This window comes from Neophocaena asiaeorientalis, unplaced genomic scaffold, assembly GCF_003031525.2.
Source record: "Neophocaena asiaeorientalis asiaeorientalis breed wild unplaced genomic scaffold, Neophocaena_asiaeorientalis_V1.1 scaffold205, whole genome shotgun sequence".
Taxonomy (NCBI): domain Eukaryota; kingdom Metazoa; phylum Chordata; class Mammalia; order Artiodactyla; family Phocoenidae; genus Neophocaena; species Neophocaena asiaeorientalis.
In genome coordinates this window covers 3,710,217-3,736,901 of record NW_020174369.1, presented here as the reverse complement: position 1 = coordinate 3,736,901, position 26,685 = coordinate 3,710,217, and the positions used below count along the sequence as shown (strand labels likewise).

Sequence of the window (26,685 nt, the reverse complement as noted above, 5' to 3'; positions counted from 1 at the left end):
GTGCTATGAGGGAGGCACTATTATTATCCCATTTTACAGGTGTGGAAATGGGCCAAAATAGAGCAGCAAGTGGAGGGGAGAAATTGACCAAGATAATCCCACCGGCTTGAAATTTGGTTGAGAAGCCGGTGGCACCGCTAAGGGAAGGGGACTTGGAGAAGGTCAATTTCTATGGGAAGAAAAATTCAATTGTAGACAGGTTTAGTTTCTGATGAAAGGGACTATATAAATGAAGATGTCCTTTGGCATTTAGAGATAAGGAATTTATTGGGCACCATGTAAGTGCCAGACTCCAGGTAGGTACCCAACAGAGCTCTGGTAAGGAAATGAGAATCTTAGAGTCACCAACATGGTGGATGCTGAAGCTGGAACTTAGATGTCAAGAGAAAGAGAAAAGCAGAGGGTTATGAACTCACATTTAGAGCATAGGAGGAACAGAAAGAGCCAGCAAAGCAGACAGAGAAAGGACAGAGTGCCTAAATGTAGTGGCGTACCTGAGTGGGGTCCAAAACATTTTTTTTAAAGTAAGCCGCCATTTAGAAATTGCCTCTCTGTCTGGGAGAAAGCCTGGGCACCAGTGGAGTCATCTTTCTTTGATCTGAAAGGAGTCTCTCACACGGTGGCCCTTTTTAGTTGCACAAACATAAGGCAAGTGGGCACACAGTGCCAGAGGGAATTCTGTAACAAAGCCTTTTATTTGTGGCTTTGGGAGGCTTCCCTCCCTTCATATTTGAAGTGGATCTCTTGGGTGGATGTAGGAATATTTGCATAGAGACTCAAGAGATTGAGATCTGAACTCTCCTTTGGATATTCAACTGTGTTATGCTCTTTCCAATGACTAGAGATGGCCCAACTAAACTCTACTGGCAAAAAGGACACTGAGGGATGCTTAAAAAAATACACCCCATGAAAAAATTTTTGAACTGATTATCCAGGTTCAGTATTAGCCCTCAGAAGGTGCAAAGGAAGGGTCATTTCAGTCAAGTGTGTGGCCTGTGATTCTGCTGGTGGGAATGCTTCGAGGATAGTTGGAACCACATATGTGGAGCAACATTGGCCAAGAATAACCCTGGGAAGATAGTATTGTCCTTCCTTAAAAAAAAACTCTGCAGCTTTGAAAGGGTCTAAAATAGTAAGAATGGCACTAAGGCAGGAGGTGAGCATGAAGGTAACTAGGCGGGACCAGGCTGTGGTGATGACCCCATGCAGTAGTGTCAGAAGCTGAGTAGAGCCACTCATACACGGACCAAAGCCTCCTTTTCTCCCTTTGAGAGTTATTAGAAATAGCACTGAGTTTTTGGATGAGGAAAGCAATTCAAAGAGAGGAAGCAAAAAGAGAGAGGGGAGCCAGAGCCACGCTCATCTTAATTTTTAATCATGAAAATGTGACCTTAATTGCAACCCAAGTTGGTGAAGCAGCTCATGCAGTTACAAGGACAAGAAAAGGCATATTTATAATAATCCTGCTACCATTCTTTGAACACTCGCTATGCACATTGTTTTGTACTGTTCCTGATACATAAAAGATGCTGAGTGTATGGTAACTCTGATCAATAACATTATTATTAATATTAGTATATTGTTAGTTCAAGTGGTTAAAGTACAGTCCTGGTAGAATAATTAAGTAGTGATGCCACATCATCTGTCTTTTGACTCTCATTCCTTAAGTGAACTCTGACCAGAGCATGAAGAGCTATTGTTAGAGATACGGAAGGAAAGGCTGCAGCAGAAGGCATCGTCACAGCCCAACAGCAAGCAATGACCATCCTTCTTGCAGCTGGGACCTTGACAAAAAAAGGAGAGGCACACTCCTCATTGTCTAGGGATGGTTATTTACCAGGTCCCTGAGTAGCAGCAGGAGGTGGCTTTGCTTGCTTATTTTTTTGTGCCCCACACAGCCCAACCCTGGAGAACTCAGCCAAGGGGGAAATAATCACTTGTAGGCAGGGATGATCTGGCACATCTCCAGGGTTTGAAGGGGAGCCTTCATTCTGGTAGAGATGTCTCCTCCCCTTCCTCCTTTTTCTCCTCTGCCTTCTCTGTCTCACCCTCTTCCTCCTCCCTTACTTCTCTCCATCCTAAACCCAAACCCCATATTTCTTCATATTCCCATCTCTGTGACCTTGGGAACATTTCCTCATCCCACAGATGTCCCACCTACAATGGCTGTTTGGTTAAGGAGTTTTGGGAAACCCAGGATCCCAAATAACTACCCTTCCTAGAAATTCACAATGCAACTCACCATGCGGAGAGCTCTGAGAAATCCTGTGGTGAAGTCACCCTTTAACTCTGGTCAGCCAGGGCTTCCTCATCTTCTTTGCTCCCAAATGCAATCATGTTTTTTTTTTTTTGCAATACTTATTAATATCCCTCAGCACTAGGGCTCCAAAGCATTTGGATCAAGGCATTCCAGGAAGACCGAAGAAGTGCAAAGGCACAAAGGTGTGAAACAATTTTGTTTGACAGGGCTGTGGTAGGAGGAGGGCTGGGGGAAAATTTTAAAGAAATTCGTATGCCTCATATGCATAGAAAAGGGGAGAGTGCAGAGAAAGGCCTAATCCTCAGGAATCAGTTTCATGAGGGCACCTATAAATGCTACTCTGAAAGCAAGTAGGGAGGGAAAGTGAAAGGAAATTACATTGTCCCAGTTCCCCATTAAGCCTCATATGTGTCTCTTATATCTTAGAGGTGAAAATTGGAAGATTGTGATGGATGTGCCTGGCAGTGAAATTAGAGAGGAGAACTAAGTTGTAAGCTAGATATTTGAACTTTATTCTCTTTGGTGCTTTTCAGCTTTTGTTTCATCATGGTACATAGAAAATTAGAGTATATTTTATTCCCTACAGCACAGTGGAGTAAATGGAGGAGGACGCTTGGCCCAGGGATGGAGGGGTCAGTATCTCAAGCACACTGTAAGCCATTTGGAAAGTAATGGAAAGTAGTAGAAGAGCTCTAGGCAGGTAAATGACCTGGTTAGGTTTGCATAAGGGAATCCCTCAGTGGGCTTTTTTTTTTTTTGCGGTACACGGGCCTCTCACTGTTGTGGCCTCTCCCGTTGCGGAACACAGGCTCCGGACGCGCAGGCTCAGCGGCCATGGCTCACGGGCCCAGCCGCTCCACGGCATGTGGGATCTTCCCGGACCGGGGCACAAACCCGTGTCCCCTGCATCAGCAGGCGGACTCTCAACCACTGCGCCATCAGGGAAGCCCCCTCAGTGGGCTTTAACGGAGACCCAGAAAGAGATCCGAAGCAGCTGGTCCTTCTAGTTCCACAAACTTGCCTTGGTTTCCTCACCACAGGATCTTTTACATGTGTTTCCTTCTGCCTAGAGGTGTTCCCTCCAGCATCCCTGGTCTTCACTTTGTTGTTGTTTGCTCATCCTTCTGATCACAGCTCACATATCACTTTTCCAAGGAAGCTGTCTCTCATTCCTCAAACAGAGTCAGGTCTCTTTTATCACATCTTCTTATATATTTTCCTCAATGCCACTAAATTTAATTTACAGCTATGTCGTTGTTTTACTATATGACCTGCTCCTAACTAGACTACGCATTTGTCACATTGCTTCCCTGCCTGAAAAGCCCTCCCCTCACATCTCCACACACTCAAATCATAGCCATCCTTCCAGGTCCATCTGGAGTTCTATTTCCCACCAATCTCCTCGACTGGAAATATTTTTGCCCTTCTTCTCTGATCATCTGCAAATATGGTTTCTGGACATCTCTGGTGGCTTTGTAGAACAGATATCAGAGGATTTTCTTGCCTACCACTGTTGTTTTCTCGGACTTGCCCTGCTTGTCCTCCAACTTCAGCCACATAGTTGCCATGGGACCTTCCACATGAATCCAGGTTGACAACACCCAAGACTCCAGCTCCAGGGGTGAGCGGGGCAGATACTTGAACTCTGGGCCAATGAGCCCATGCTCTGTGATTTTTAGGTTTGGGTTAGAACAAGTTCTTTCAACCTGTCTCATTAGCTGAAGCTCTAAGATGTAGGACTCTGGAGCTGTCAAGGGCCGTTGTTTTGCTTTGTGTAAATCATGGACTTCCAGTAAAAGAGAAGAATGAAGCTGTACACAGAGAGAAGCAGAGACAAGATACTGTCCTGTCAGCCCTGGAGTCTCTGGTTCCAGTAGTTCCTGTGTCCCAACTATATCCAACCTTCACCTAGCCTTGGAGCTATGAGATATCCATGGATACTTCCAATATTTCTTTCACTCTGTCACCAAGAATACAAGCTAATTAATACATCTTGATCTCTTTTGAGAGCTCTTTGAGATGGCATCATTGCTTGAATTAAGGATAACCAGGGTAGAGAAAGTTAAATCTGCAATGAAGCATCCCAGATTTTAACATATATAGTTTCTAAAACACATTTATCTGAAGTCTCCACTGGGAGACAGCACAATATAATGGGAAGATTATGGGCTTTGGAAATCAGGCTCGGGTTTGAGGCCAACTCTATCAGAAATTGTGACTCTAGACAATTGACTGCACTACTCTGAGCCTTGTCTGTCAAATGGAGATATTAGTACCTACATTAAAGAGTTATTATCACAAGGTATAATGAAAAATGCATTAAAGGACTTGACATAGAATCTGGCTCAGCATAGGCACTCAGCATTCCACATTTCACTGAGTCTAAGATACCATCAGTTGTAACAGGTATCATGATTTTAGGTATCACTGAAAAAGGAAAAGCCAATTAATCTGTGACACGCCATTGATGATATAAGGCATTCTGATTTCAGCTGTTAAGCTATGAAAAGAAGTATGTCTTAGAATCGATGAAATGCAGTATATTTATTGGGCACAAATGACATAGGCAATAACGTTAGGCACCGGTGACATGGGAGTGAACAAGACTGGCATTGCCCCTCAAGGAGATAGGATCTAATAATTAATACATTTCAGATTTTCAAAAGGACACAGAATAACTTTAGACTGAATTCCTGGCTTGCAAAAATGCCTAGGACCAAGAAGTAAAGCAGTGGAGAAATACTAGACTTTAATCCTCTTATATGTTGTTAGATCCTATAGCAGTTATATTTTCATGCTCTGCATACAATCCAAAACAAATTGTCTGCTTACAATTAAAATCATGCTGAGTTTCCAAACGTCCAGCCCCCAGGGAGCTATTTGGACACCATATCTTATCCACAATGACGCAATTCTACTTTTAAGGGACAATTAAGGGGTTTCCTTGTAAGTCAGGCCAAACTTTCTCCAAAATACATGAAGGAAGTGCCTAGAAAAGAAAACGTTTGAGGCTTGTTTTCATACTGTTACTTAAGAAAAACAATTTCCAAAAAGGACTGAATTTTTTAAAAAAATTAAATTTGGAAGGCCTGTAATTTTATAGCCCTTTGCAGCCTTTTAGTAGAACAGAACAAAGTCCCTTAGGAAACTTAATGTAACAGTAACCAAATGTCCTTGTTAAGCAGCCATTTATTGGTCTATTAAATCTGATCTGAACTGTGATATTTTGCGGTAAATCTCTTCTCCAACATAAATTGCTTAAGATGGGCTTCTTTAGGCATCTACCCCACTGGAGACAGCTTCAACATCATCCCAAAAAAGGCAAATGTGTTTGCATCTTCCTGGGCAGCTCTTCCAGGAGGGGAGATCTAAAAAGAACGTTTTCTTTGCCTCTTTTGCTTGGGAAGACTTAAAAATGGTTTTAGACATAGTTCAGTCCAATTTTACAGATGAGATGGGGACCAACAATCAATTAAGTATTTAGTATAGGCTAGGTGCTGTGTTAAACCCTGGGGATGCAGAGATAAATAAGATGTTTTCTCTGCCCTCAAGGCACTCATCATCCAATGGAGACAAGAGATCAGTAAGTAGCGTAGTAAGTGCTAGGCAACTGAGCGAGTCCTGCAAATGAGGGCTGGCAGTTGGGAGAGGAGAGGAAAATAAGGAACCAGGATTCATTCAGATAGTTTAAGTGAAGAGAATGTAATGAAGGGACTACTTAGAGAGTGATGGGAGCAAACAAGGGATTTGGGAGCACCTTGAGAATACTAACAGTGAGAAGCCAGTATCTCTTCTAGACCCAAAGGTGCAAGAGGAAGAAATAGTGTATTAGAGTCTGGTAAGAGCTGCAGCCTTGGAGAGCAGCCTCTCAGCAGGGGCTACAGCCACAGAGGGTCACAGCTGCTGCCAGAGGAAAGGCACCAAAGCAAGAAGAAGAAGAAATGTCCCAGCCTCTCTTTGCTCAGCTTCCTAATTTTCCATTGGTGCTTCCCATTGACTGAATCCAGCTGGAAGCCAGGTTGCAAATGTGATATAACTTAACAGAGTCAGCCTCCCAAAGCATAGAGCAGGGCAAAGTAGGGCAGCAAATGGATCTGGAGAGAGGGTAAATGGAGATTAACCAACACATCTGGCATTTATAACTGTTCAAAGTTTCTTATGTGTGTGTGTACACGTGCATACACATGCTCACACCTCCACACCATGCATTTATTTAGCCAATAAACTGAAGTACCTACTATGTAAATAATAGAAATAAAAGCTGCTGGAGACAGTGTTCTTGGCTTTGGAGGTGAAAGGGTAAAATAAATAAATACCGTTTTCACCATATGGGCTTTCTAGTCTAGTGAGAAAAAGACAAAGTAAATAATCCATAAAGCATAATGAGTATTATCTTAAGGAGAGAGGAAGCTTTGGATTGGGTGGGGAAGTAGCTAATCAAATCTAGGGCCCACAGAGTATTCCCCTGAGAAAGTGACCGTTAAGTTGAGACTTGGGGGTGAATAGAAGCCAGCCACCTAGAGGAGCGAGTGGCAGAGAGAGGAGTGTTCCTGGTGGGGAGAGCACACGTGCAAAGGCCCAGAGGCAACGGTAGGTGTCAAGTTCAAGGGTCTGAAAGACTTCCAGTATACTTGGGCCTTGGAGCATGAAGGGGAAGTGCTGAGAGATGAAACTGAAGTGGCAATCAGAACCAGATTGTTTTGGGCCACATGTTTCCAGATTTTGATGCTAATGGCAAAGAGGAATCATCTGAAAGCTTTAATTAGGTTTTTCCCAAGTTTGAAGGGTTACTTGGGATGTACATTTCTCTCAGCCATCCTAACTTACAGGTATATAGGCATGGTTATGCTCAAGAGATGAGCCCTAAGGACAGTAGGAGCCAGTCGACAGATAACAATTAAGAATGGTGTTCCAGGGTTTCCCTGGTGGCTCAGTGGTTAAGAATCTGCCTGCCAATGCCGGGGACACGGGTTCAAGCCCTGGTCCGGGAAGATCCCACATGCAGCGGAGCAACTAAGCCCATGCGCCACAACTACTGAGCCTGCACTCTAGAGCCCATGAGCCACAACTACTGAGCCCACGTGCCTCAACGACTGATGCCCACGCACCTAGAGCCCGTGCTCCGCAACAAGAGAAGCCACTCCAATGAGAAGCCTGTACACTGCAACGAAGAGTAGCCTCCACTCGCCACAACTAGAGAAAGCCCGCACGCAGCAACAAAGACCCAATGCAGCCAAAAATAAATAAATAAATAAATGTATTAAAAAAAAAAAAAAAAAAAATAGTGTTCCAGGGACTTCCCTGGCAGGTCCAGTGGTTAAGACTCTGTGCTTGCAGTGCAGGGGGCGCAGTTTCGATCCCTAGCTGGGGAACTAAGATCCCGCATGCTGTGCCACATGGCCAAGAAAAAGAATGGTGTTCCAAGCTGAGGGAAGAGCACATGCAAAGGTTCAGAGACAAAAGAATGCAGAGCAGGATTCAGGAACATTAAGAAATTGTTACTGAATGGGACTGGAGAGCGAGTGGAGAAGGTGATGAAGTGGTGGGACAGGTGAGAGATGACTCTGAGTTATTACACCCTTCCTCCCATGCACCGTGAATTTCAAGGCCATAAACTCTCTTACCACCACTAGAGCATATGCTTTCATTTCTTATATGGTAAATACCTAGTACTGAAATTGCTGAGCCCAGGGGTAGACATATGTTTCACCTTTAATAAAAGTTCTCCTCTCCGTCTTTGCTTGTGCTAATTCCTTTATCTAGAATCCCCTTTTCCACCATCTGTTTAAGAAAGCTGCTTGATAGCAGTTGCTGAAACTGTGTATTAAGAGTGCCAGGGCAAGACAAGAGGATGGCAAGTAGGCAGTAGCCAAGTTGGAGAGGGATTGGGGAGGCAAGTCAACAGGAGTGCGGCTCAAAATGCAGAACAAGTACCAAAAGTAATGACAGTAATTTCAAGATGGAATCTGTGAAACAAGGAGCTTTTAAGAGCAAGTTAGTTTTAAATCACCATATCCAGCCTTCTTCAGGGTTTTGCACTCCCCTTAAAGCTGCAAGTCTCAGTGCTTATTGCCTAACCAGAGTGCTTTGTTCTTTCCTTTTAATATTCTGTAACATCTGTACATAGTTTTCTTCATTAAATGGTGTGCCAGGCCCTCTTGTAGTCTGGTGATTGAAATGTAAACTGGTACAAACCATTTCAAAGATATTGTGTGGCATGTGTATAGAGAATCTTTAATATGTCAATATTCCTTAATCCAGGAATTTCACTAATAATAGTAGCTAATTATTAGTAGTTAATTTTATGTGTCAACTTGACTGGGCCACAGGGTGCCCAGATATTTGGACAAACATTATTCTGGCTGTTTCAGTGAGGGTGTTTTGGGGAGATTAACATTTAAATTGACAGACTGAGTAAAGCAGATTTCCTTTGCTAGTGTGGTGGGCCTCATTCAAACAGTTGAAGGCCTGAATAGAAAAAAAAGGCTGACCCTCCCCTGAATAACAGGGAGCTCCTCCTGCCTGACTACTGTTGAGCTGGGGCATTGTTTTTCTCCTGCCTTTGGACTCAAACTAAAACATCTGCTCTTCCTGGGTCTCAAGCCTACTGTTGTTCAGGCTGGAACTACACCACTGGCTCTCCTAGGGCTTCAGCTTTCTGACTGCAGATCTTGGACTTGGCAGCTACCATACTGCATGAGCCAATTCCTTAAAAAAAAGAAAAAGAAAAGAAAAGAAAAAATTTAAAAGTCAATCAGTCAATCAATCTTCTATTCGTTCTGTTTCTCTGGAGAATCTGAATACAAGAGCCAAATACTTAGTATGTACAGGCAATATTTTAAGTGAGTTATGTGTATTAGGACAATTAAATCTCATTAAACCCTGTGAGGTGGGTACTATTATTATTGCCATTTTACTGATGAGGGAAAAAGTAAGAAAAGTAGAGTTGACATGCCACACCCACACTTGCACATGTGGTAGTTTGCAGAGCTAGAACGTAAACCGAGGCAGTCTGACTTCAGAGTTGGCATGCTTAACACTATATTTCGTGGCCTCTTCTATTTATGTGGACAGATATGTGGGTTATGATCTATACACAAAGATATACATTACCATATTATTTATCCTAGGGAATATTTTGGTACTTTTAACATGTGTAATTTACTTACAGTAATGTGCACAAATCTTAAGTGTTTAGTTCAATGAATTTTTTCATATGTGTATAGACCCATGTAACTGCCACTCAGATCAAGCTACAGAACATTTCCTTTATCTCAGTGGTCTCTTGCTTTCCTCTTCCTTGTCAATAACCCATACCCAGAAGTAATCCCTATCCAACTTCCATGTACATAGATTAATTTTGTCTGTTCAAGAACTTCATGTAGATAGAGCCATATAGTGTCTTTTGTGATTGATTCTTTCATCATGCTTCATGTTTATAACATTCATCCATTTTTGTGAATATAAATAGTTTGCTCTTTCTTATTGCTGTGTCCTATTCCATTGTACACATTTTTCACAATTTGCTAATCCATTCCTCCTGCTGATGGACAATTGTGCTGTTTCCAGTTTGGGTCTATTATGAATAAAGTTTCTATAAATTTTTTTTGTACATGTCTTTAGTGGATATGTATTTTCATTTCTCTTAAGTAAATACCAGTATTGGAATTTCTGCATCTTGGTTTTAATTGATACTGAAAAACAGTTTGCCAAAGTGCTTGAAGTAGTTTACAATGGTACCATTAATGTATGAGAGTTCCAGTTGCTCCACTTCTTTGATAACACTTGATACAGCTAGTCATTAATTTTAGCCATTCTGATGGGTTTTATGGTGGCATCTCATTGTGGTTTTATCTTGAATTTCCCTTATGACTAATGAAATCAAATAGTTTTTCATGTGCCTGGCTATTTGAATAGCTGCCTTAGTGCAGTACTCTGCTCGCTCAGGCAGCATTTCCAGGGTGGCTGTGATTCTGCAATGGTTTCTTCTCCCCCTGGCAACCCCTCCCTCTATGTGGCTTTGCGTCTCAGTTCTGATACCATTTCTTTTCTTTGTCCTGCCATCCTTAAGGGTGACAGTGGGTTCCTGCTAATTGCTGGGTTACTCCTCTATCCCATTTGCGCCTTTAGTTCTCCCAAGACACATGAAATGAGTTTCTCCTATTAAATTCCCTCTATTGAATTACTGGGTCTAGCTTCTGGTTTTCTAACTGGGCCTTGACTGGCCTGGTAATTATTATTTTCTTGATTGTATTCTTTTACATTTTTAGAAATTTGCTCAGCTGTACATAGATGGCTGTTATAATTTTTTTTCTTCCAGTTTTTACCCAAGATGCTAGAGAGGAAATCAAGCATTTGGGCAACTTAACTAAAAATTATTGAGGGTCTACTGTAGGCCAGGTACAAACTCTCAATGCATTGGCCACAAATGATTGTGCTAGATGCTTTAGATACAAAAGCTACAAAAGATGCTTCAGTTGGACCGAGTTGCTACTAAAACTCTTCTGATCTGGGATTCTTGTTTCTCATTTCTATAACCACAAAGAGCAGAAAGTATATCACAGAGGAAATGAAACATAGAATCAATGCATTTTTTGAACAGAAAGGATAAATAAAATTTGTTTGGATCCCAGAATCATGTAGTAAGCGCAGGCTTGACATGCTGATTCTTGGGAAGGAGTCTGGAGACAAAATAATCTGAGAGACAAAGAGAGACAGGGAGGGAGGGAGAGGGAGAATATGAATGTGGAGTGCTTTTGTGCATTGGCTGAGCTCTTCTTTTGAGGGCAGAGCTGGAGAGAGCAGTGCCTTCTTCCTCTTAACATCTTACTGCCTGGCCTGTCAACATAAACCCTTAAGGGTCTTAGGCAGAGAAAACTGTAGTTGTTTCATTCACTTGTTTTTCAGAAGCTGGGGAAAGATAAACTAAACTCTACAGACCAATAATAAAGCAGGCTCTGGGAAGTAAGCAGTGGTCAGGTGGGTGTTTCATCAGGGAAGGAGTCATATGGGGCCTCTGTACTCTCCATGCTGTACATCTTTGGAAGGACCTCAGGACTCAGTCTCTCCCTTTAAAAAGCACTTACTCTCAGAGGCGGCATGGTGATGTCTAAAGAACTTGGGATTTGGATTCAGAGTACCCGAGTCTTGATTGAGGCTCTTCACACACACACACACACACACACACACACACACACACACACACACAGGATGATGAGAGCGTGTTATTTATTCTGTGAACCCAATAGTTTCTGCATCTCTAAAATTGGGAATAATAATACTCACCTAACAAAGTCAGTCTGTGAATCAAATCTGCTGCCTTCCATGCTTTAAATTTCCTCATCTCCTTGTGGAGAGAGTCCTCATTCCTTGCTATGACATATGAAGCCTTAATCTGACTCTGTTCTTTCCACTGTCTTTTCCTGTCACTCTGAGTCTCCTGTGACTTACCCATACCTAAGGGCTGGCATGTTTTTCTCGGTGATTTCTCACAGCCTTAATTCCTTTACACAAATAATTTTCTCTTCGTGCAAAACCCTTTCTCCATGATCTGGATAGTAAACTTCTCCTCTTACTTGAAAACTCAACTGTTACTTCTTGGTTAAGTCTTCCCCTGTTGCATAGGCCTAATTAATTATACCTTCTTTGCTAATCCATTTCATCTGTGTAAACCTCCAATAGTAACTATAACTGTTTATGTATCTATCTTCCCTAAAGGACTAAGAGTTTCTGTAGTATAAATCTTTGTGTTCTCAGTAACTAAACCATTTTAATTGTCCCATAGCAAGTGATGAGTAAATGTAGATTGAATAAATAAATACAATTTCAAGAGTTTGGAGGTGATACATTTCTGACGAAGTGTCAGGGAGTAGCAGAAAGGCTGAAGATGAGGAAAGATGGATTCTGACCCTGGTCTCGTCTCAATAAGTAACCCCATCTCTCTGGGTCTTGCTTTTCTCATCTTAAAGCAAAAATATGGAACTGGATGGTCTCTAAGGTCCCTCTCAGCTCAGCTATCTTCTGACTGTCCTTCCCTTGTGCAACACAGCAGAGATTCTAGCTCTTTGGCTAAGGGACCCACATCTGAAGGCAGTTAAAAATAACCACAAAGTCAAGTACAACCGACAAATTTTGGTATGGGGGAAGGGTGTTGTATTAGACAAGAAAATCTAGGTTTAACTCTTATCTATAATACTTCCTAACAACTGTGTGATTTTGCACAGATAAGTCATTTCTTTTCTGGGAACTTTAGTTTTCTCATTTTTAATTTGGGGGGAGAATAAAGCCTTAGCAAAATCTGTATTAGGACTAAATTGTTAATACATTTTAAAACTTGAACCCTCTCTACCAAAAAACAGAGTATTGTTATTTTGATTATTATCTCTCTCACCAATCTGGGGCTTTAAGAGATCTACCTTGAAAACCAGAGGAGCTTTTCAAGATGATTTCTTAAAAGGGATCATTGATGTTGAATTACTGGCCAGAAATTTGCACTCTAAATCTTGTAGACAAAGCCTTTACAATGTTCACCCTGCCAACTGTTTCACTGCTCCGCTGCAGCCCTCAATTGCTTCAGCTTTGAAGTTAGACATGAATTAAACTGTCTCTAGCTTCCACATTTGGCGGGAAATTATTCAGTGGTAAATTGTCTCATAAACTGTGGTCAAATGTACCGTATAACAGACACAATGGGCAATGTAAGCTGTATAATAATTTCTCAGTGACACTGGATGGAGCATGAGGGCTTCCAGAACTCAAGAGAAGTTGATACGTATCTCCTCAAATAAAGCAGTATTTTCTTCTTGACTGTTACTTCGGTGAGAATAAAGCTGTCGATGGTGTATATCTGTATATGTGTATGTGTATATATGTTAGTTCATGACCCATATGATCCAGGCACCAAAAATATAAAATAGTTCATAATGTTTTCATGATAATGAGGATTAAGAAGCAAATGGTTGTCTTGTTCCCCTCCACCCCAGGGTGACCTATATTGAGTGACCTATAGCTGAACTTTCTCGATATTATAGAGAAAAAAGCAGCTGCCCAGTTGTCTACATGGGCCCTTAGTACCACTCGTCTCTCCTGTCCCTATTAAGGACATGGAGAAACATTAAGCCACATGGATTTGAGAGTCACAGGGCACCACTCTGCAATTCCTGCCAAGACTGTAGAATTGTAGGGTAGCCAGGAGAGTTCTGGAATGACCTCAGAGAGGAGCTGGAGTCCAAGGAAAGTGACCACATGACTTCTTCCCTTATCTCTCACGCAAGACATCCTTCCAGAGAAGTGGGAGAGAGGAGTGCTTTCCAGAGAAGAGGGAAAGGGAAAGATGTGGGAATCACTTTACAGTTTGTCAAGATATGAATCTGTGCAACTAATCTTTTCAGCAAAATAGCATTGAATTTATTGACTATTTAGTTCAATGGTTGCTTGGCCAGTACCCATTTCTATTAATGATTGTGTTTTCATATATAAAATATGAGTAGCATAATATGATGGTGAAGGGCTCAGACCCCAAAATCAGAGAATTTGGAACCAAATTCTGGTTCTGCTATTTATTAGCTGTGTGACTTTGGACAAGTTATCAACACAAAAGCTCACTAGTCTCAATTTTCTCATCTGTAAAGGGAGATAATCTGAACACTTAACCTTGTAGGGATGCTGTGGTGCCTAATGGGATACTACCTATAAGGCACTTAGAAGAGTGCTCAGCACCTAGACTTTCCCGATGCATGTTAGCTGCTTATTATTCTACCTTGTGAGCTCTCAAGGGCAGAAACTGGATTCATTCATTCAACGAGCAATTGCCAACCATGTATTATGTGCCAGGAATTGGAGTTGCAGAGATGGACAACACACCAGTGCCAACAAGGGACTCAGAGTCTAGTGGAAACAAATAGGTACCTTTCTACAAATACTAAGATAAGTGCTATAGAAGATATGTGGACGATATTAAGGGAACCCAGAGTTGTAAATGACTAATTCTTCCCAAGAGACTCAAGTAAGATTCAGTCTTGAAGTTTGAAAAGTTTATGCCAGATTAACAAGGCAGAGAGAACTTTCAAGGGGAACGTATATATTCTCTATGTTAGAAACTTACATGTATCTGTGTGTGTGAGAGAATAAATGTATATACACTCAAGATTGTTAAATCATCTCTGAGAGAGATGATCTGAAATTTCCAGTCATGATTACACATCTGCTATGTCAGTGTTTGTTCTATATATTTTTATTAGGTTTTAGATAAATACAAGTTACGGTTTTTACATCTTCTTGGCAGAATTTCTTTTCATTATTATCTAGTATTCTTTATTTCACTAATGTTTTTTTTTTCCTTAAGTTGTTTTGGCTTAATTCTAATATTGCTGTACCAGCTTTATTTGATTCATATGTGGCTGTTATATCTTGTTTCATCCACTTAGTTTCAATCTTTGGGTCGTTGTGTTTTGGATATGTCTCTTTTATGACTCATGTAACAGGATGTCTTAAAAAACCCATGTGATAATCTCTAGCTTTCAACAGATGAATTTAATTCATTTAAAATCAACTTAATTACCACTTTTTGGATGTATTTCTAGTATTGTTTGTATTTTCTTCTCTCCTTAGTGATAAACAGCATTTAATGGTTCTTGAAGCAAGTGTCTATAGGTAATAAATGCTCTAATTTTTTGTGGATCTGAATATGTCTTTATTTCTCTTACTCTGCTATGGATTGAATTGTGCCCCCCCCATTCATATGATAAAGCCCTAACCCCCGCTACGTCAGAATGTGACAGTATTTGGCAATAGGGCCTTTAAATGGTGATTAAGTTAAAATGAGGCCATTAGTGTGAGCTCTTATCCAATCTGACTGGTGTCCTTATATGAGGAGGAAATTTGGACACACAAAAGAGACACCAGGAATTTACATACACAGAGGAAAGACCATGTGAGGACACAGCCTGAAGGCAAGCCAATGAGAGGCCTCAGGAGAAATCAAACCTGCCAATACCCGGATCTTGGAATTCCAACCTCCAGAACTGTGAAAAAATAAATTTCTGTTGTTTAAGTCACACAGCGTGTGGTATTTTGTTATGGCAACCCTAGCAAACTAATATATTAATACTTTTGATTGATAGTAAGACAGAATATAGAAGTCTAGGGGAGAGAGATCCTTTTCCCCATCAGCACTTTGTAGGTATCTACTGAGTTCTGGCAGAGATTCCTGCTGATGGGCTACCTGCCATCCACCTCACTGTTATTCTGTGGTAGCCAATCTGTCCTCTTTCTCTAGTAGCTTTGGAGATTTTCTTTGTATCTATGATGTTCTGCCCTTTTTATGTAAGTACAATTCCATTTTTATTTATCTTTAGCCTTCCTTGTGTTTCAGTCTGAGTCCAATGATCTATGTTTCATGCTGAAAAACTCTCATCCACTATCTTTTCAAATACTGCTTTTCCACCCTTGTCTAGAAGTGGGCCAATAACAAATAGCTTGGCCCAAGTCCTAGTTGCACAGCTGTTTGTCTCCTTCCCATAGCACTACACAAGCCATAGCCCTAGACAACAGGTAGTATGACTTTAAGCCTCCCTTTGTGTATTGGAGAGTCCTGCCCAGATTCTCAATTTTAGCTTTTGAGATTCACTCTGGGTCCCTGCCACATGTGGTTCTCCTTGCCGCAGAAATTCAACTACCCACAGTCTTGGCGGGCTAGGTGAAGAGCCTAGTGGGCCACACCTTTAGCCCCTGATTGTTGCTGTGTTTTGGTTCTATTTCTAGGCCACAGAGATGCTAATCTTTCTTTTTTTTTAACCACAGTTATTTTTGTTAACTTTTATTTTTAAATAATTTTTGGACTCTCAGAAGAGTTTCAGAGATAGTACAGAAAGTTCCCAAATACCTTCCACCAGCTTCTTCTCCTAATTTTAACCTCTCGTATAACACAGTTAGGTTTTTAATGTTTTTCTTTTCTTTTTGTAGTTGATCTCTTATTTCTGGATATTTGGCACTCAAGGACAGTGGAAGCATGAACTTATCAAGCCATACTGACCAAAAGTTCTGGCCCTGGAATCTTCCCATTGACTAACCATTTAATCATCCATCCATTCATTCAGTAAGTATTTATTAAGCACTTATTTTGTTTCAAATACTATTCTAGGCATAGAGGTTATAGCAGTGATCACAACAGGCAAAAATCCTCACTCTTCTGTTGTTAAAATGTTACTGTTGGAGATAGAAAATAAAGAAAATAAAAATGGTAAAATATATAGTGTATTATATTAAGTACTGAGGAGAAAATTAAAGCATGGGAAGAGGATAAGAAGTGTTGGGGTCAGGTAGGGAGGTGCTTTCAGCATAAAATATAGAGCTTGGGGAAATCTCCACTGAGAAGGACAATTTAGTGAAGACCCAAAGAGATGTTGTTATGAGTCATATAGATATCTGGGGGAAGAGAACAGCCCTCAAAATAACCTTGAGAACTAGGCATTATAGCCCCAAGAAAACCGAGGTTCAGAGGAATTAAGTAACTTGCCTCCGCACACAGCGAGTAAATGAAAGACCTGTGATTTGGACCCAGGTCTTCCTGACCCCAAAACTTGTGTTCTTATCTGGGTTCTTATCTGGCTAGGCACAGATTTACAAAGCGACACGCATCCCTTCAAAGGTGCATTCCGGTCCTTTCACTCACATAACTTTCTGCTAAGCCATGGTGTTCTCATAAACCTTTCAAGAAAACCTAGAAATCTATTTACAGAGTACTTGAGGTTTTTCAACACTATGTTTCATTGAAGTAGCTGAGCTTCATAAAATACGACTTTGACCTTTCTAGCCAGTGGTCTGGGAGCTTGAGTGGTCATGGCCAGCCTGGAAAGTAGCCAGTGCCTCTGTATAGGGGAGCTTGTTTGTCAGCTCCTGCACTAACAGGGAAGCTAGTAATTCTTCCCAAGTGTGTTTTTTCTTATTTTCCTAACTTTGGACACTCATATCATCCACTACCATCAAGATATATCATGGAAAGTGAGCCCTTATGAGTAAACTCTACTGGTTCTTATAAAGCAGAGAGAGAGCCAGTTTATATTATAAAAGTTTGAATTACAGAGAACCTTGAAGGACAACAGCACATATAATCATTTCTTTAAAAAGAATGTAATAATAACAACCTGTGCCCAGGTGGAGGTCTCATAGTCATTTTAGTGTCTGTGAGACTCTCTCAAGGGTGTAAATGCAGATTCCTGAGCCTAACCTTCACGAATTAGATTCAGGTCTTGGATGATGACAAGGAATCTGCTTATTCATCACTTACCCCCTCCTACAAGTAACCATTCATTGGTCCAGAAGGCTAAATGCAGAGCCCTCCTGAGGGAACTAATGGCTTCTTCAGGATCAGCCACATCCTCCCTCGGCAGTCCCACCACTCCTACCCCTTGCTCTTTCCTCCGTACACTTATCATCTCATGTACACATGCTCTGACCACTCACGCTAGTTCTTATTTCCCTGAACTTCCCCCACCAATATTGTTTTGCTCCAATGAGCCCCTTGCCTGAAAAGCTTTTTCTCTCATCCCTGCATATTAAAGTCTTGCCTCCGTTCAAGACCCTGCTCAGGGCTCTACACTCCATAAGTCTTCCTAAATCTTCCAGTTAAAATGAATTCCTCCCTTTTCTGTGCTTCTATAGTTTGAAAGAAAAAGGAGGAGAGGGAGAGGGAGAGGAGGAGAAAGACAAGGGGGAAGGGGGGAGGAGAAGAGGAAAAAGAAGGAGGAGGAGGAAAAGGAGAAGAAGAAGGAAGAAGGAGAAGAAGAAGGGTGGGAGGGGGATGGTGGGGGGGAGAAGGAGAGGAAGGAATATTGCTATGATGGATCTTAACACGGCTTGCCCTCAGTAGGTCCAAATAGGTAACTTTTATTTTTCTATCCCTTCGAGGCCCAGCACTATATTTTGCACAAGAAGATGTTCACTAAATTCCTATTGACTCAAAAGAACAGATGAAGATCATTAGCAATTAGCACATTAATGATTACTGTGAAACAAGTGAAGTTCTACCTAAGTGCTGGATATCATAGGTGTCATAAGTAGATTAAATGACCCTGCAACACTCTTGCCTATATATTTGTATACTTGGCTAAGAAATTCCTTGGTTTGGTTTTTTTTTTTTTCTTTTCACATTTTAACTTTCACCCTAAACTATGGATCAAATCTAGTTAAATCTTTTAAAAGTCATTGGTAAGTGGGCTCTGCACTCTTGCTGAGGCTGTGGAGTATACCAGGGTTAAGAATAATAAGCATAGACCATGGAGTTATGACTTCCATCCATTGCCAAATTGATAAATCTCTCTTTTATTTTTTTAAAATTTTTATTGAAATATAGTTCATTTCTAACGTAGTGTTAGTTTCAGATGTGCAGCAAGGTGATTCAGATATATGTATATTTTTTTCATTTTTTAGATTCTTTTCCATTATCAGTTATTACAAGATAGCGAGTATAGTTCCCTATGCTATACAGCAGGTCCTTGCTGGTTATCTATTTTATATATCGTATTGTGTATATTTTAATCCCAAACTCCTAATTTATCCCTTCCCCCCTTTTCCCTTTGGTAACCATAAGTTTGTTTTCTATATCTGTGAACCTATTTCTGTTTTGTAAATAAGTTCATTTGTATCGTTTTTGAATCGTATATACCACATCTTTATCCATTCAACTTTTGATGGACACTTAGGTTGCTTCCATGTCTTGGCAATTGTAAATAGTGCTGCTATGTACATTGGGGTGCATGTATCTTTTTTGTTTTGGTTTGGTTTTTTGGGTTTTTTTGGTTTTTTAAATAGATCTTTATTGGAGTATATTTGCTCCACAATACTGCATAACACCTCACTTACACCAATGGACAGATCATCCAAACAGAAAGTAAATAAGGAAACACAAGCTTTGGGTGACACAATAGACCAGATAGATTTAATTGATATTTATAGAACATTCCACCCGAAAGTGGCAGAATACACTTTCTTCTCAAGTGCACATGGAACATTCTCCAGGATAGATCACATCTTGGGTCACAAATCAAGCCTTGGAAAATTTAAGAAAATTGAAAGCATATCAAGCATCTTTTCTGACCACAATGCTATGAGATTGGAAATCAATTACTGGGAAAAAAAATCTGTAAAAAGCACAAATACAGGGAGGCTAAACAGTGTACTACTAAATAACCAAGAGATCACTGAAGAAATCAAAGAAGAAATAAAAAACTACATAGAAACAAATGACAACAAAAACACGATGACCCAAAACCTATGGGACGCAGCAAAAGCAGTTCTAAGAGGGAAGTTTATAGCAATTCAATCTCACCTCAATAAGCATGTATCTTTTCAAATTATAGTTTTCTCTGGATATATGCCCAGGAATGGGATTGCTGGATCATATGGTAACTCTATTTTTAGTTTTTAAGGAACCTCCATACTGTTCTCCATAGTGGCTGCACCAACTTACATTCCCACCAGCAGTGCAGGAGTATACCTTTTTTCAACACTCTCTCCAGCACTTATTATTTGTAGACTTTTTCTTTTCTCTTAAACGTTTTTTTAAAATTATTTTACACTGGAGTATAGTTGCTTTACAATGTTGTGTTAGTTTCTACTGTACAGCAAAGTGAATCAGCTATATGTATACATATATCCCCTCTTTTTTGGATTTCCTTCCCACTTAGGTCACCACAGAACACTGAGTAGAGTTCCCTGAAACTATTTGTAGAATTTTTGATGATAGCCATTCTGACTGGTGTGAGGTGATACCTCATTGTAGTTTTGATTTGCATTTCTTTAATAATTAGCTATGTTGAGCACATTTTCATGTGCCTATTGGCCATCTGTATGTCTTCTTTGGAGAAATGTCTATTTAGAACTTCTGCCCATTTTTTAAATTGGGTTGTTTGTTTTTTTGATATTGAGCTGTATGAGCTGTTTGTATATTTTGGAAGTTAATCCCTTGTCAGTTGCATCATTTGCAAATATTTTCTCCCATTCCATAGGTTATCTTTTTGTTTTCTTTATGGTTCCTTGCTGTGCAAAAGCTTTTAAGTTTAACTAGGTCTCATTTGTTTATTTTTGCTTTTATTTCCATTACCCTAGGAGACGGATCCAAAAATATATTGCTGCAGTTTATGTCAAAGAGTGTTCTGCCTATGTTTTCCTCTATGAGTTTTATAGTATCTGGTCTTATAGTTAGGTCTTTAATCCATTTTGAGTTTATTTTTGTGTATGGTGTTAGAGAATGTTCTGATTTCATTTATTTTACATGTAGCTATCCAGTTTTCCCAACAACACTTGTGGAAGAGACTCTCTTTTCTCCATTGTATATTCTTGCCTCCTTTGTCATAGTTTAATTGACCATAAGTGTGTGGGTTTATTTCTGGGCTTTCTACCCTATTCCGTTGATCTATGTTTCTGTTTTTGTCCCAGTACCATACTATTTTGATGACTGTAGCTTTGTAGTATAGTCTGAAGTCAGCACGCCTGATTCCTCCAGCTCCATTCTTCTTTCTCAGGATTGTTTTGGCTATTTGGGCTCTTTTGTTTCCATACACATTTAAAAATTATTTTTTCTAGTTCTGTGAAAAATGTCATTGGTAATTTGATAGGGATTACATTGAATCTATAGATTGCCTTGGGTAGTATGGTCATTTTAACAATACTGCTAAATCTCTCTTTTAGTGAAACAAGTCTGTTTTACAAAACAAATATGTCTTCTCCCATTTCTTAAAATGTGGACAGCACCTCTCTCATGGGCTTTTATACATCTTAGATTAGATAATATATTAAGGACATTAGCACAGAGACTAACCCAGTAAGTGCAAATTAAATGGTGTAATTATTATTACAGCTGTTAACAATGATTCCTTCTCTTCTCTCTCCTAAGCCACAGTCAGTAGAGAGCTGTTCTCAGTGTACCCGTTTGCAACCCCTGCACCTAAAGGGTCAGATACCATCCTGGGCATGAGCAAGCCAGGCAAAACTGTTCTGTGGTTGCTCATGCCTTGTAGGTATCTAACCCTTTCTGATGAACTTGATCAAAGTGATCACCTCTTTCTGCTCTTGGTTCTTTCCTTTCCCAATTGAGCAAGGACATACAGGCTTTTGTGGTAGCTCTCCCCACCTCTGAGGAGAACAGCTTGTTCTAGGTATAGTTCCTCAGAGAAAGTGCAATGATGGCCTTCTATGTATTAATTTTTTTTTAACTTTTCATTTTGAAATAATTTCAGACTTACAAAAGAGTTTCAAAATTAGAACAAAGAAAGTCTGTATTTTACTCTAATTCCCCAAATGTTAACTTTTTTTCCAAATAACCATTGTATAACTATCAAATTTATGAGAGGAACATTGATACAATGTTGGTATCTAATCCACAGACTTAATGCAAAAGTCTCCAGTTGTCCCACAGATGTCTGTTTTTCTGGTCCGGCATCCAACCCAGCCTCACAGGTTGTGTTTCATTGCCATATCTCCTTGATCTCCTTTAATATGGAATACTTCCTGAGTCATTCTTTGACTTGATACTAGATATACAACCTTGATACCTTTGAGGAGAACTGACTAGTCAATTTCTGGTCAGAATGTTCTTCAGTTTTTCTGATATTTCCTCATGATTAAGTTCTGGTTATGCATTTCTATCAAGAATACCACTGTGGTATTCTCAGTGCATTTTAACAGGAGGCACATGATGTCCATCTGCACCGTTACTGGTGATAACTGTGGTCCCTTGGTCCAGCTGTCTTCAAAGTGGAGATACAGTGGAAACATAAATATTCTGTTTCTCACATTTTTTTGCTCACTAATTTTAGAATCTATTGTAGTTTTTGCCTGAAACAGTTATTATCTTGCTGAATGTGAAATGATGCTTTTCTATTTCCCTCATATCTTACACACTTACTAGTTGGATCTACTCTAACAAGATTTCCCTTCTCTTCATTCATTCATTCATCCATTCATTCTTTCATTCATATATTCATTTATTAATATCAGTATGAGCTCATCGACTCTTATTTTAGTCTTTGGTTACAATTTATTACGTTCACTCTTTTGTGGCTAACATTATCCTAGACTTGGCCATCTGGAGCCATATCAAGTTGGCTCTTGAATCCTTTTGACGTATTCTTACATCTTGCATTGCTTTGTTTTCTGAGGGTTATGCTGAGGTTGTGCTGTAACAGATCAAGAAAATAAAGCCTCTCTGATCCACCTCAGTGAATTTAAGCAACTCTTTTGATAACCCTGCCCTTCCAATGACTGTGATTTAGCTGTGCCCACAGACTACTCTGTATAACTTTTATGTAGGTGTTATCTAGATGGTGTTTGTGTGTACATCTGATTTTTTTCAATTACTCCTATGTGGTCTGCCATTACTGCCTCTCCACTGGTAGTTTCTTTGAAACCCGACAACACAATTCCCTATGGCCTCTTGGGCTCTAAACCATGCTCTTTCTGCATCATTCCTGCACTGGATTCTATTTAATTAACATTTGATTTTGCATTGCAAGACCCTAATATACATTAGGAGGTCACCACCGATCCATTTATCTTTTAAAGTAACTGGGCTGGTTATTTTTTTAAAGTTCCATCAGGTTAAAACAGTTAGCAATTTTTCTCCTCCCAGTGTCCCTTCATCCTGAGCCAGACGGATAATAGATCAGTGTAGGTTCAGATGCATTACAACATTAGTCATCAATTAGGTTTAAACCAGCACTGTAATATACCATTTATCTTGCCTGCCATGGTTCTTTTGAACATTTAATTTTTTAAGGCCTCTTAGGGGTTTTTTTTTTCTTTCTAACTGGCCTCCTGCCTCTCTCCTTTGTCTCTGACACAGTCATCTCCTTAAGGAACAATAAAAATTAGATTTGTTTGACCTGCTCTCAGGGTTCGTTTCAGCAAGATGGATTTTAATAGCTTTGACTGGTTGGGCAGACAGCTTTTATGTAATATTCCAGACATTTACGCACTGTCTTCACTGAGCCCTGAGCAGGTGTGTATGTGAGAGGATGTGTCTGGGTGCCACTAAAGAGCTGCTTACTATTCCTTCCACATCAAATAATCCTCTGGGAAACTGCTTCGTCCTAGATGCGGTGGGCATCTCATTAAGAGCTCAAGTTATTGGCATGTCTTTCTCCTCCTAATAACTTCTTTCTAATCTCCTGCATTCAGCATTTATTGCATCGCTAATGTTAAAAGGGTGCTCTTTGTTCAATGGGGTCTTTCTAAATTGACTTGGGTTGTAATGGGGTCTCTCGATTTTTTTCTAGGTTTGCAACACCTTCCCGTGAATATTCTAATTCAAGGATGGGTTGTCTTCTCAGTGCAAGGTGGATTGAGGTCATGGCAAGAGCAAGAGTTTTGAGGCCACACAAACTAGGGTTTGAATTGTGACCCAGCCCTTTATTAGGTGAACTGTTCTCTGATTCGAGCCGGGGATCCTATCTTCCTGAGTCTCAGTGTCCACCCTGCTAGAATAATGATATTACCTACATCACAATATGTGACCAGTTTTCAGTGAAAGCGTGCAAGGCTTGGAATGTCTGACACAAGATCGGGTATTTTTTTCTTAGCACCACTAAATTTAGCTTTTTCTATGCAAGGTAAGGGTGGTAATATTTATTCAATATTCATACCATGAATGTTTACTGAATATAAATTTGGTACCAGCACTCTTCTAAGCAGGGGAAGCAGCAGTGAACAAAATAGACAAAGATTTAGGGCCTTGTGGAGGTTAAATTCTTGTAGGGGAGACTGATAGTAGACAAGGTAAATAAGTTAAAATATATGGTATGTTAGATAGTGCTAAGCACTACAGAGAAAATGATTGAAAGGATTAAATAAGATAGCATACAAAATGTTCCTAGCCAGTGCCTGGCACATAATCAATAGTCCATTAATAGTAGTCATCCATATCAATCATTATTCATTATTTCACACATTTATTTAACACTTCTCGAAACCACACTTCAAGCTAGGCACAAATGTTGTAATTTGGGGTACTACTGGAACTTTTAGGCATTAAATTCATTTATTCATTCCTACATCTCTTGAGCTTCTATGCTACAAGGCACTTTGCTAAGTTCTGGAATCTAGAGATGAATAAAGTAGGTCCTTGTCCTCAAGTTACTCAGAGTCTAATGGAGTCTTAACTATGACAGAAGCCAAAGAGACAAGAGGAGAAATTTGACGGGGGCCTAGAAGGACATTGGATTTGGAAAGGCGACGTAGAAGAAAGGATGGAAGCAGGTTGAGATTGCTAGCTTGCTTTGGTCAGGCTTCTGGTACAACTTGCAATTTCTTGATGCTGATGCTAATGTCTTTCGATGACCTGGGCTCCTGGATAACCCCCTCCAGCTTCTCAGGTCTTTCTCTGAAGCCATCTCTGAAGTTTATCAATATCTGGGTATAAGAGCAGAGAGTAGATGTGAGGTGGGATTCAAACCCAAGTGCTCTGCTGTTAGACAAGCCCTCAGGCTTCTGTTGAAAGAAGAGCTGTAAACTACAGGTTGAAGTAAAGTTTCTGCTGCTGGGGGAAAAAAATATCACTGAGGAAAATGAGTACAGTTAATTGAGATTTTTTTTTTACCATATTTTAGTATATTAAAATGACCCAGTTTTAATCTTAACCCTATCAAGGAATTTGTTGTTTGTATGTGGGCTCTGAAAAATGCAGGGGTTGGATTACACTTCTGTCTCTGAAAATAATCCTATGAAATGAGTTAATTTAATCCCTTTATGTTCATTCATGTAGTTATTCATCTGACTATCCACTTATTCATTCTTTTATTCATCCGACTAGGTTTTTGAACATCTTTTCTGCTAGGCACTGTCCTGCACGCCATAATACAGTAAAACGTTGTTGCAGTCTCAAAAAGCTGACACTCTGGATAGCATTTTTCAGAGATTATTTAAATTCTCTTTTACTTTACTAGATATAATAAGTTTAAAAAATAACAGTAAAAACCCTTCCTCAACGTTACTATATAGAACAATAACACTGTGAATGAGACAGGACAAGTATTACCCGCCTTTGTTCCCATTCAACAGGGAAAGAAATCAAGACACTGAGAACTCTAGTGGGAGTAGCAGAGGGTCATTACACACCAGGAAGTAGCATGGTTGCTAGTATTGATAATACAGTAGTGAACAAGTAAGGTGGTCAACCATCCAGATTTGCCTGACACTGTGTTCAGTTTTAAAACTGAAAGGTCTGGTGATCCCCTGAACCAGGGCAGGTGATCCCCTAAGTTGTCCTATAAAATTGCTTCTTCATCACAGGACACTAAGGTGTCATGCCAGGAATGTAAAATAAAGTTCAGTATGATTTGGATTAAAAAAAATGGAAACCATAATAGAAACATTTAATTTCTTTCCCCAGAGACCTGAAATGTGTTTAGTTCTTTAACTCATGAAACCCCAATTTAGATAGCTGTTGAACAGATAGGAGAAATCTGCTTCGTGGAGAAACCAGTGATAAGAGAAGACATTGATATTAATATGTTGCAAGTGACCAGCTTAGGCTCCTTCCCTTCACTGCCTGATTGTTGAATAATGAGCACAGGGACCATGGGCTGTTCTTTGCAAGATGTATTAATTCGGGTATCTTTAATGGATAGTTTTACTTTGGGGGATGGGGGTTGGTGGGGAGACAAAATTCCCTGAATGCTGTCAGCCCTGAATGAATCACTTTACATTCCATACAACTCTACCCTTCTTGGAGTAGAGAGCTCCCTGCTTCTAGTTACTTTTATTTTTTTCTTATTATCTATTTTATTTTATTATTTTTTTAACATCTTTATTGGAGTATAATTGCTTTACAATGGTGTGTGAGTTTCTGCCGTATAACAAAGTGAATCAGCTATACGTATACATATATCCCCGTGTCTCCTCCTTCTTGCGTCTCCCTCCCTCCCACCCTCCCTATCCCACCCCTCTAGAGATAGCATTATAATGCAGGTCATTTCATCGAGTAAAGAGAATGGTGGATTGGGGATCAGGGAAAGTTCAAGCCCTTCATACAGCGTGAAGCTTTAGGCTAGTGCATTTCTCTCCTGAGGTCTCAACATTTCCACCTGAAAAGTGGCATAGCCACACCTGCCTTTCTGGAGAGGCCAAGAAATAAAGAGGTACCTCCGCCCCTTGCAAAGTGTCCTGAAATCTAGGAAGGGAGGTCTAGGTGACCATTATTCCATGAGACTATTCTGTTTTAATCAACAAATAATCCTGGCCCTGGTACTAAATCATGGGTTACCCTGGGCAAATTGCTTACCTTTTCTGGTTTGTTTCCTTATCTGAAAACTGGGGGATTGCTGTCCTATAACAAAGGGTTGTCTTAAGGATTACAGATAACGTTAAGTAAAGCCCCCAGTGCAGCACCAGACCCTGGGTAAGATGAATAAGATATTCAAAGACCTTGCATT

General features: G+C 40.1%; 1 long non-coding RNA gene across 1 annotated transcript in view; it reads left to right on the top strand.

The window, feature by feature from the left end:
- The window catches only part of LOC112407064 (uncharacterized), a 141,416-nt gene that overhangs the window by 20,418 nt on the left and 94,313 nt on the right, over positions 1-26,685 (top strand). Inside the window, exon 3 of the long non-coding RNA XR_003004661.1 lies at positions 16,223-16,355. This is a non-coding gene — a long non-coding RNA (uncharacterized LOC112407064). The remainder of the gene's footprint in view (positions 1-16,222; positions 16,356-26,685) is intronic.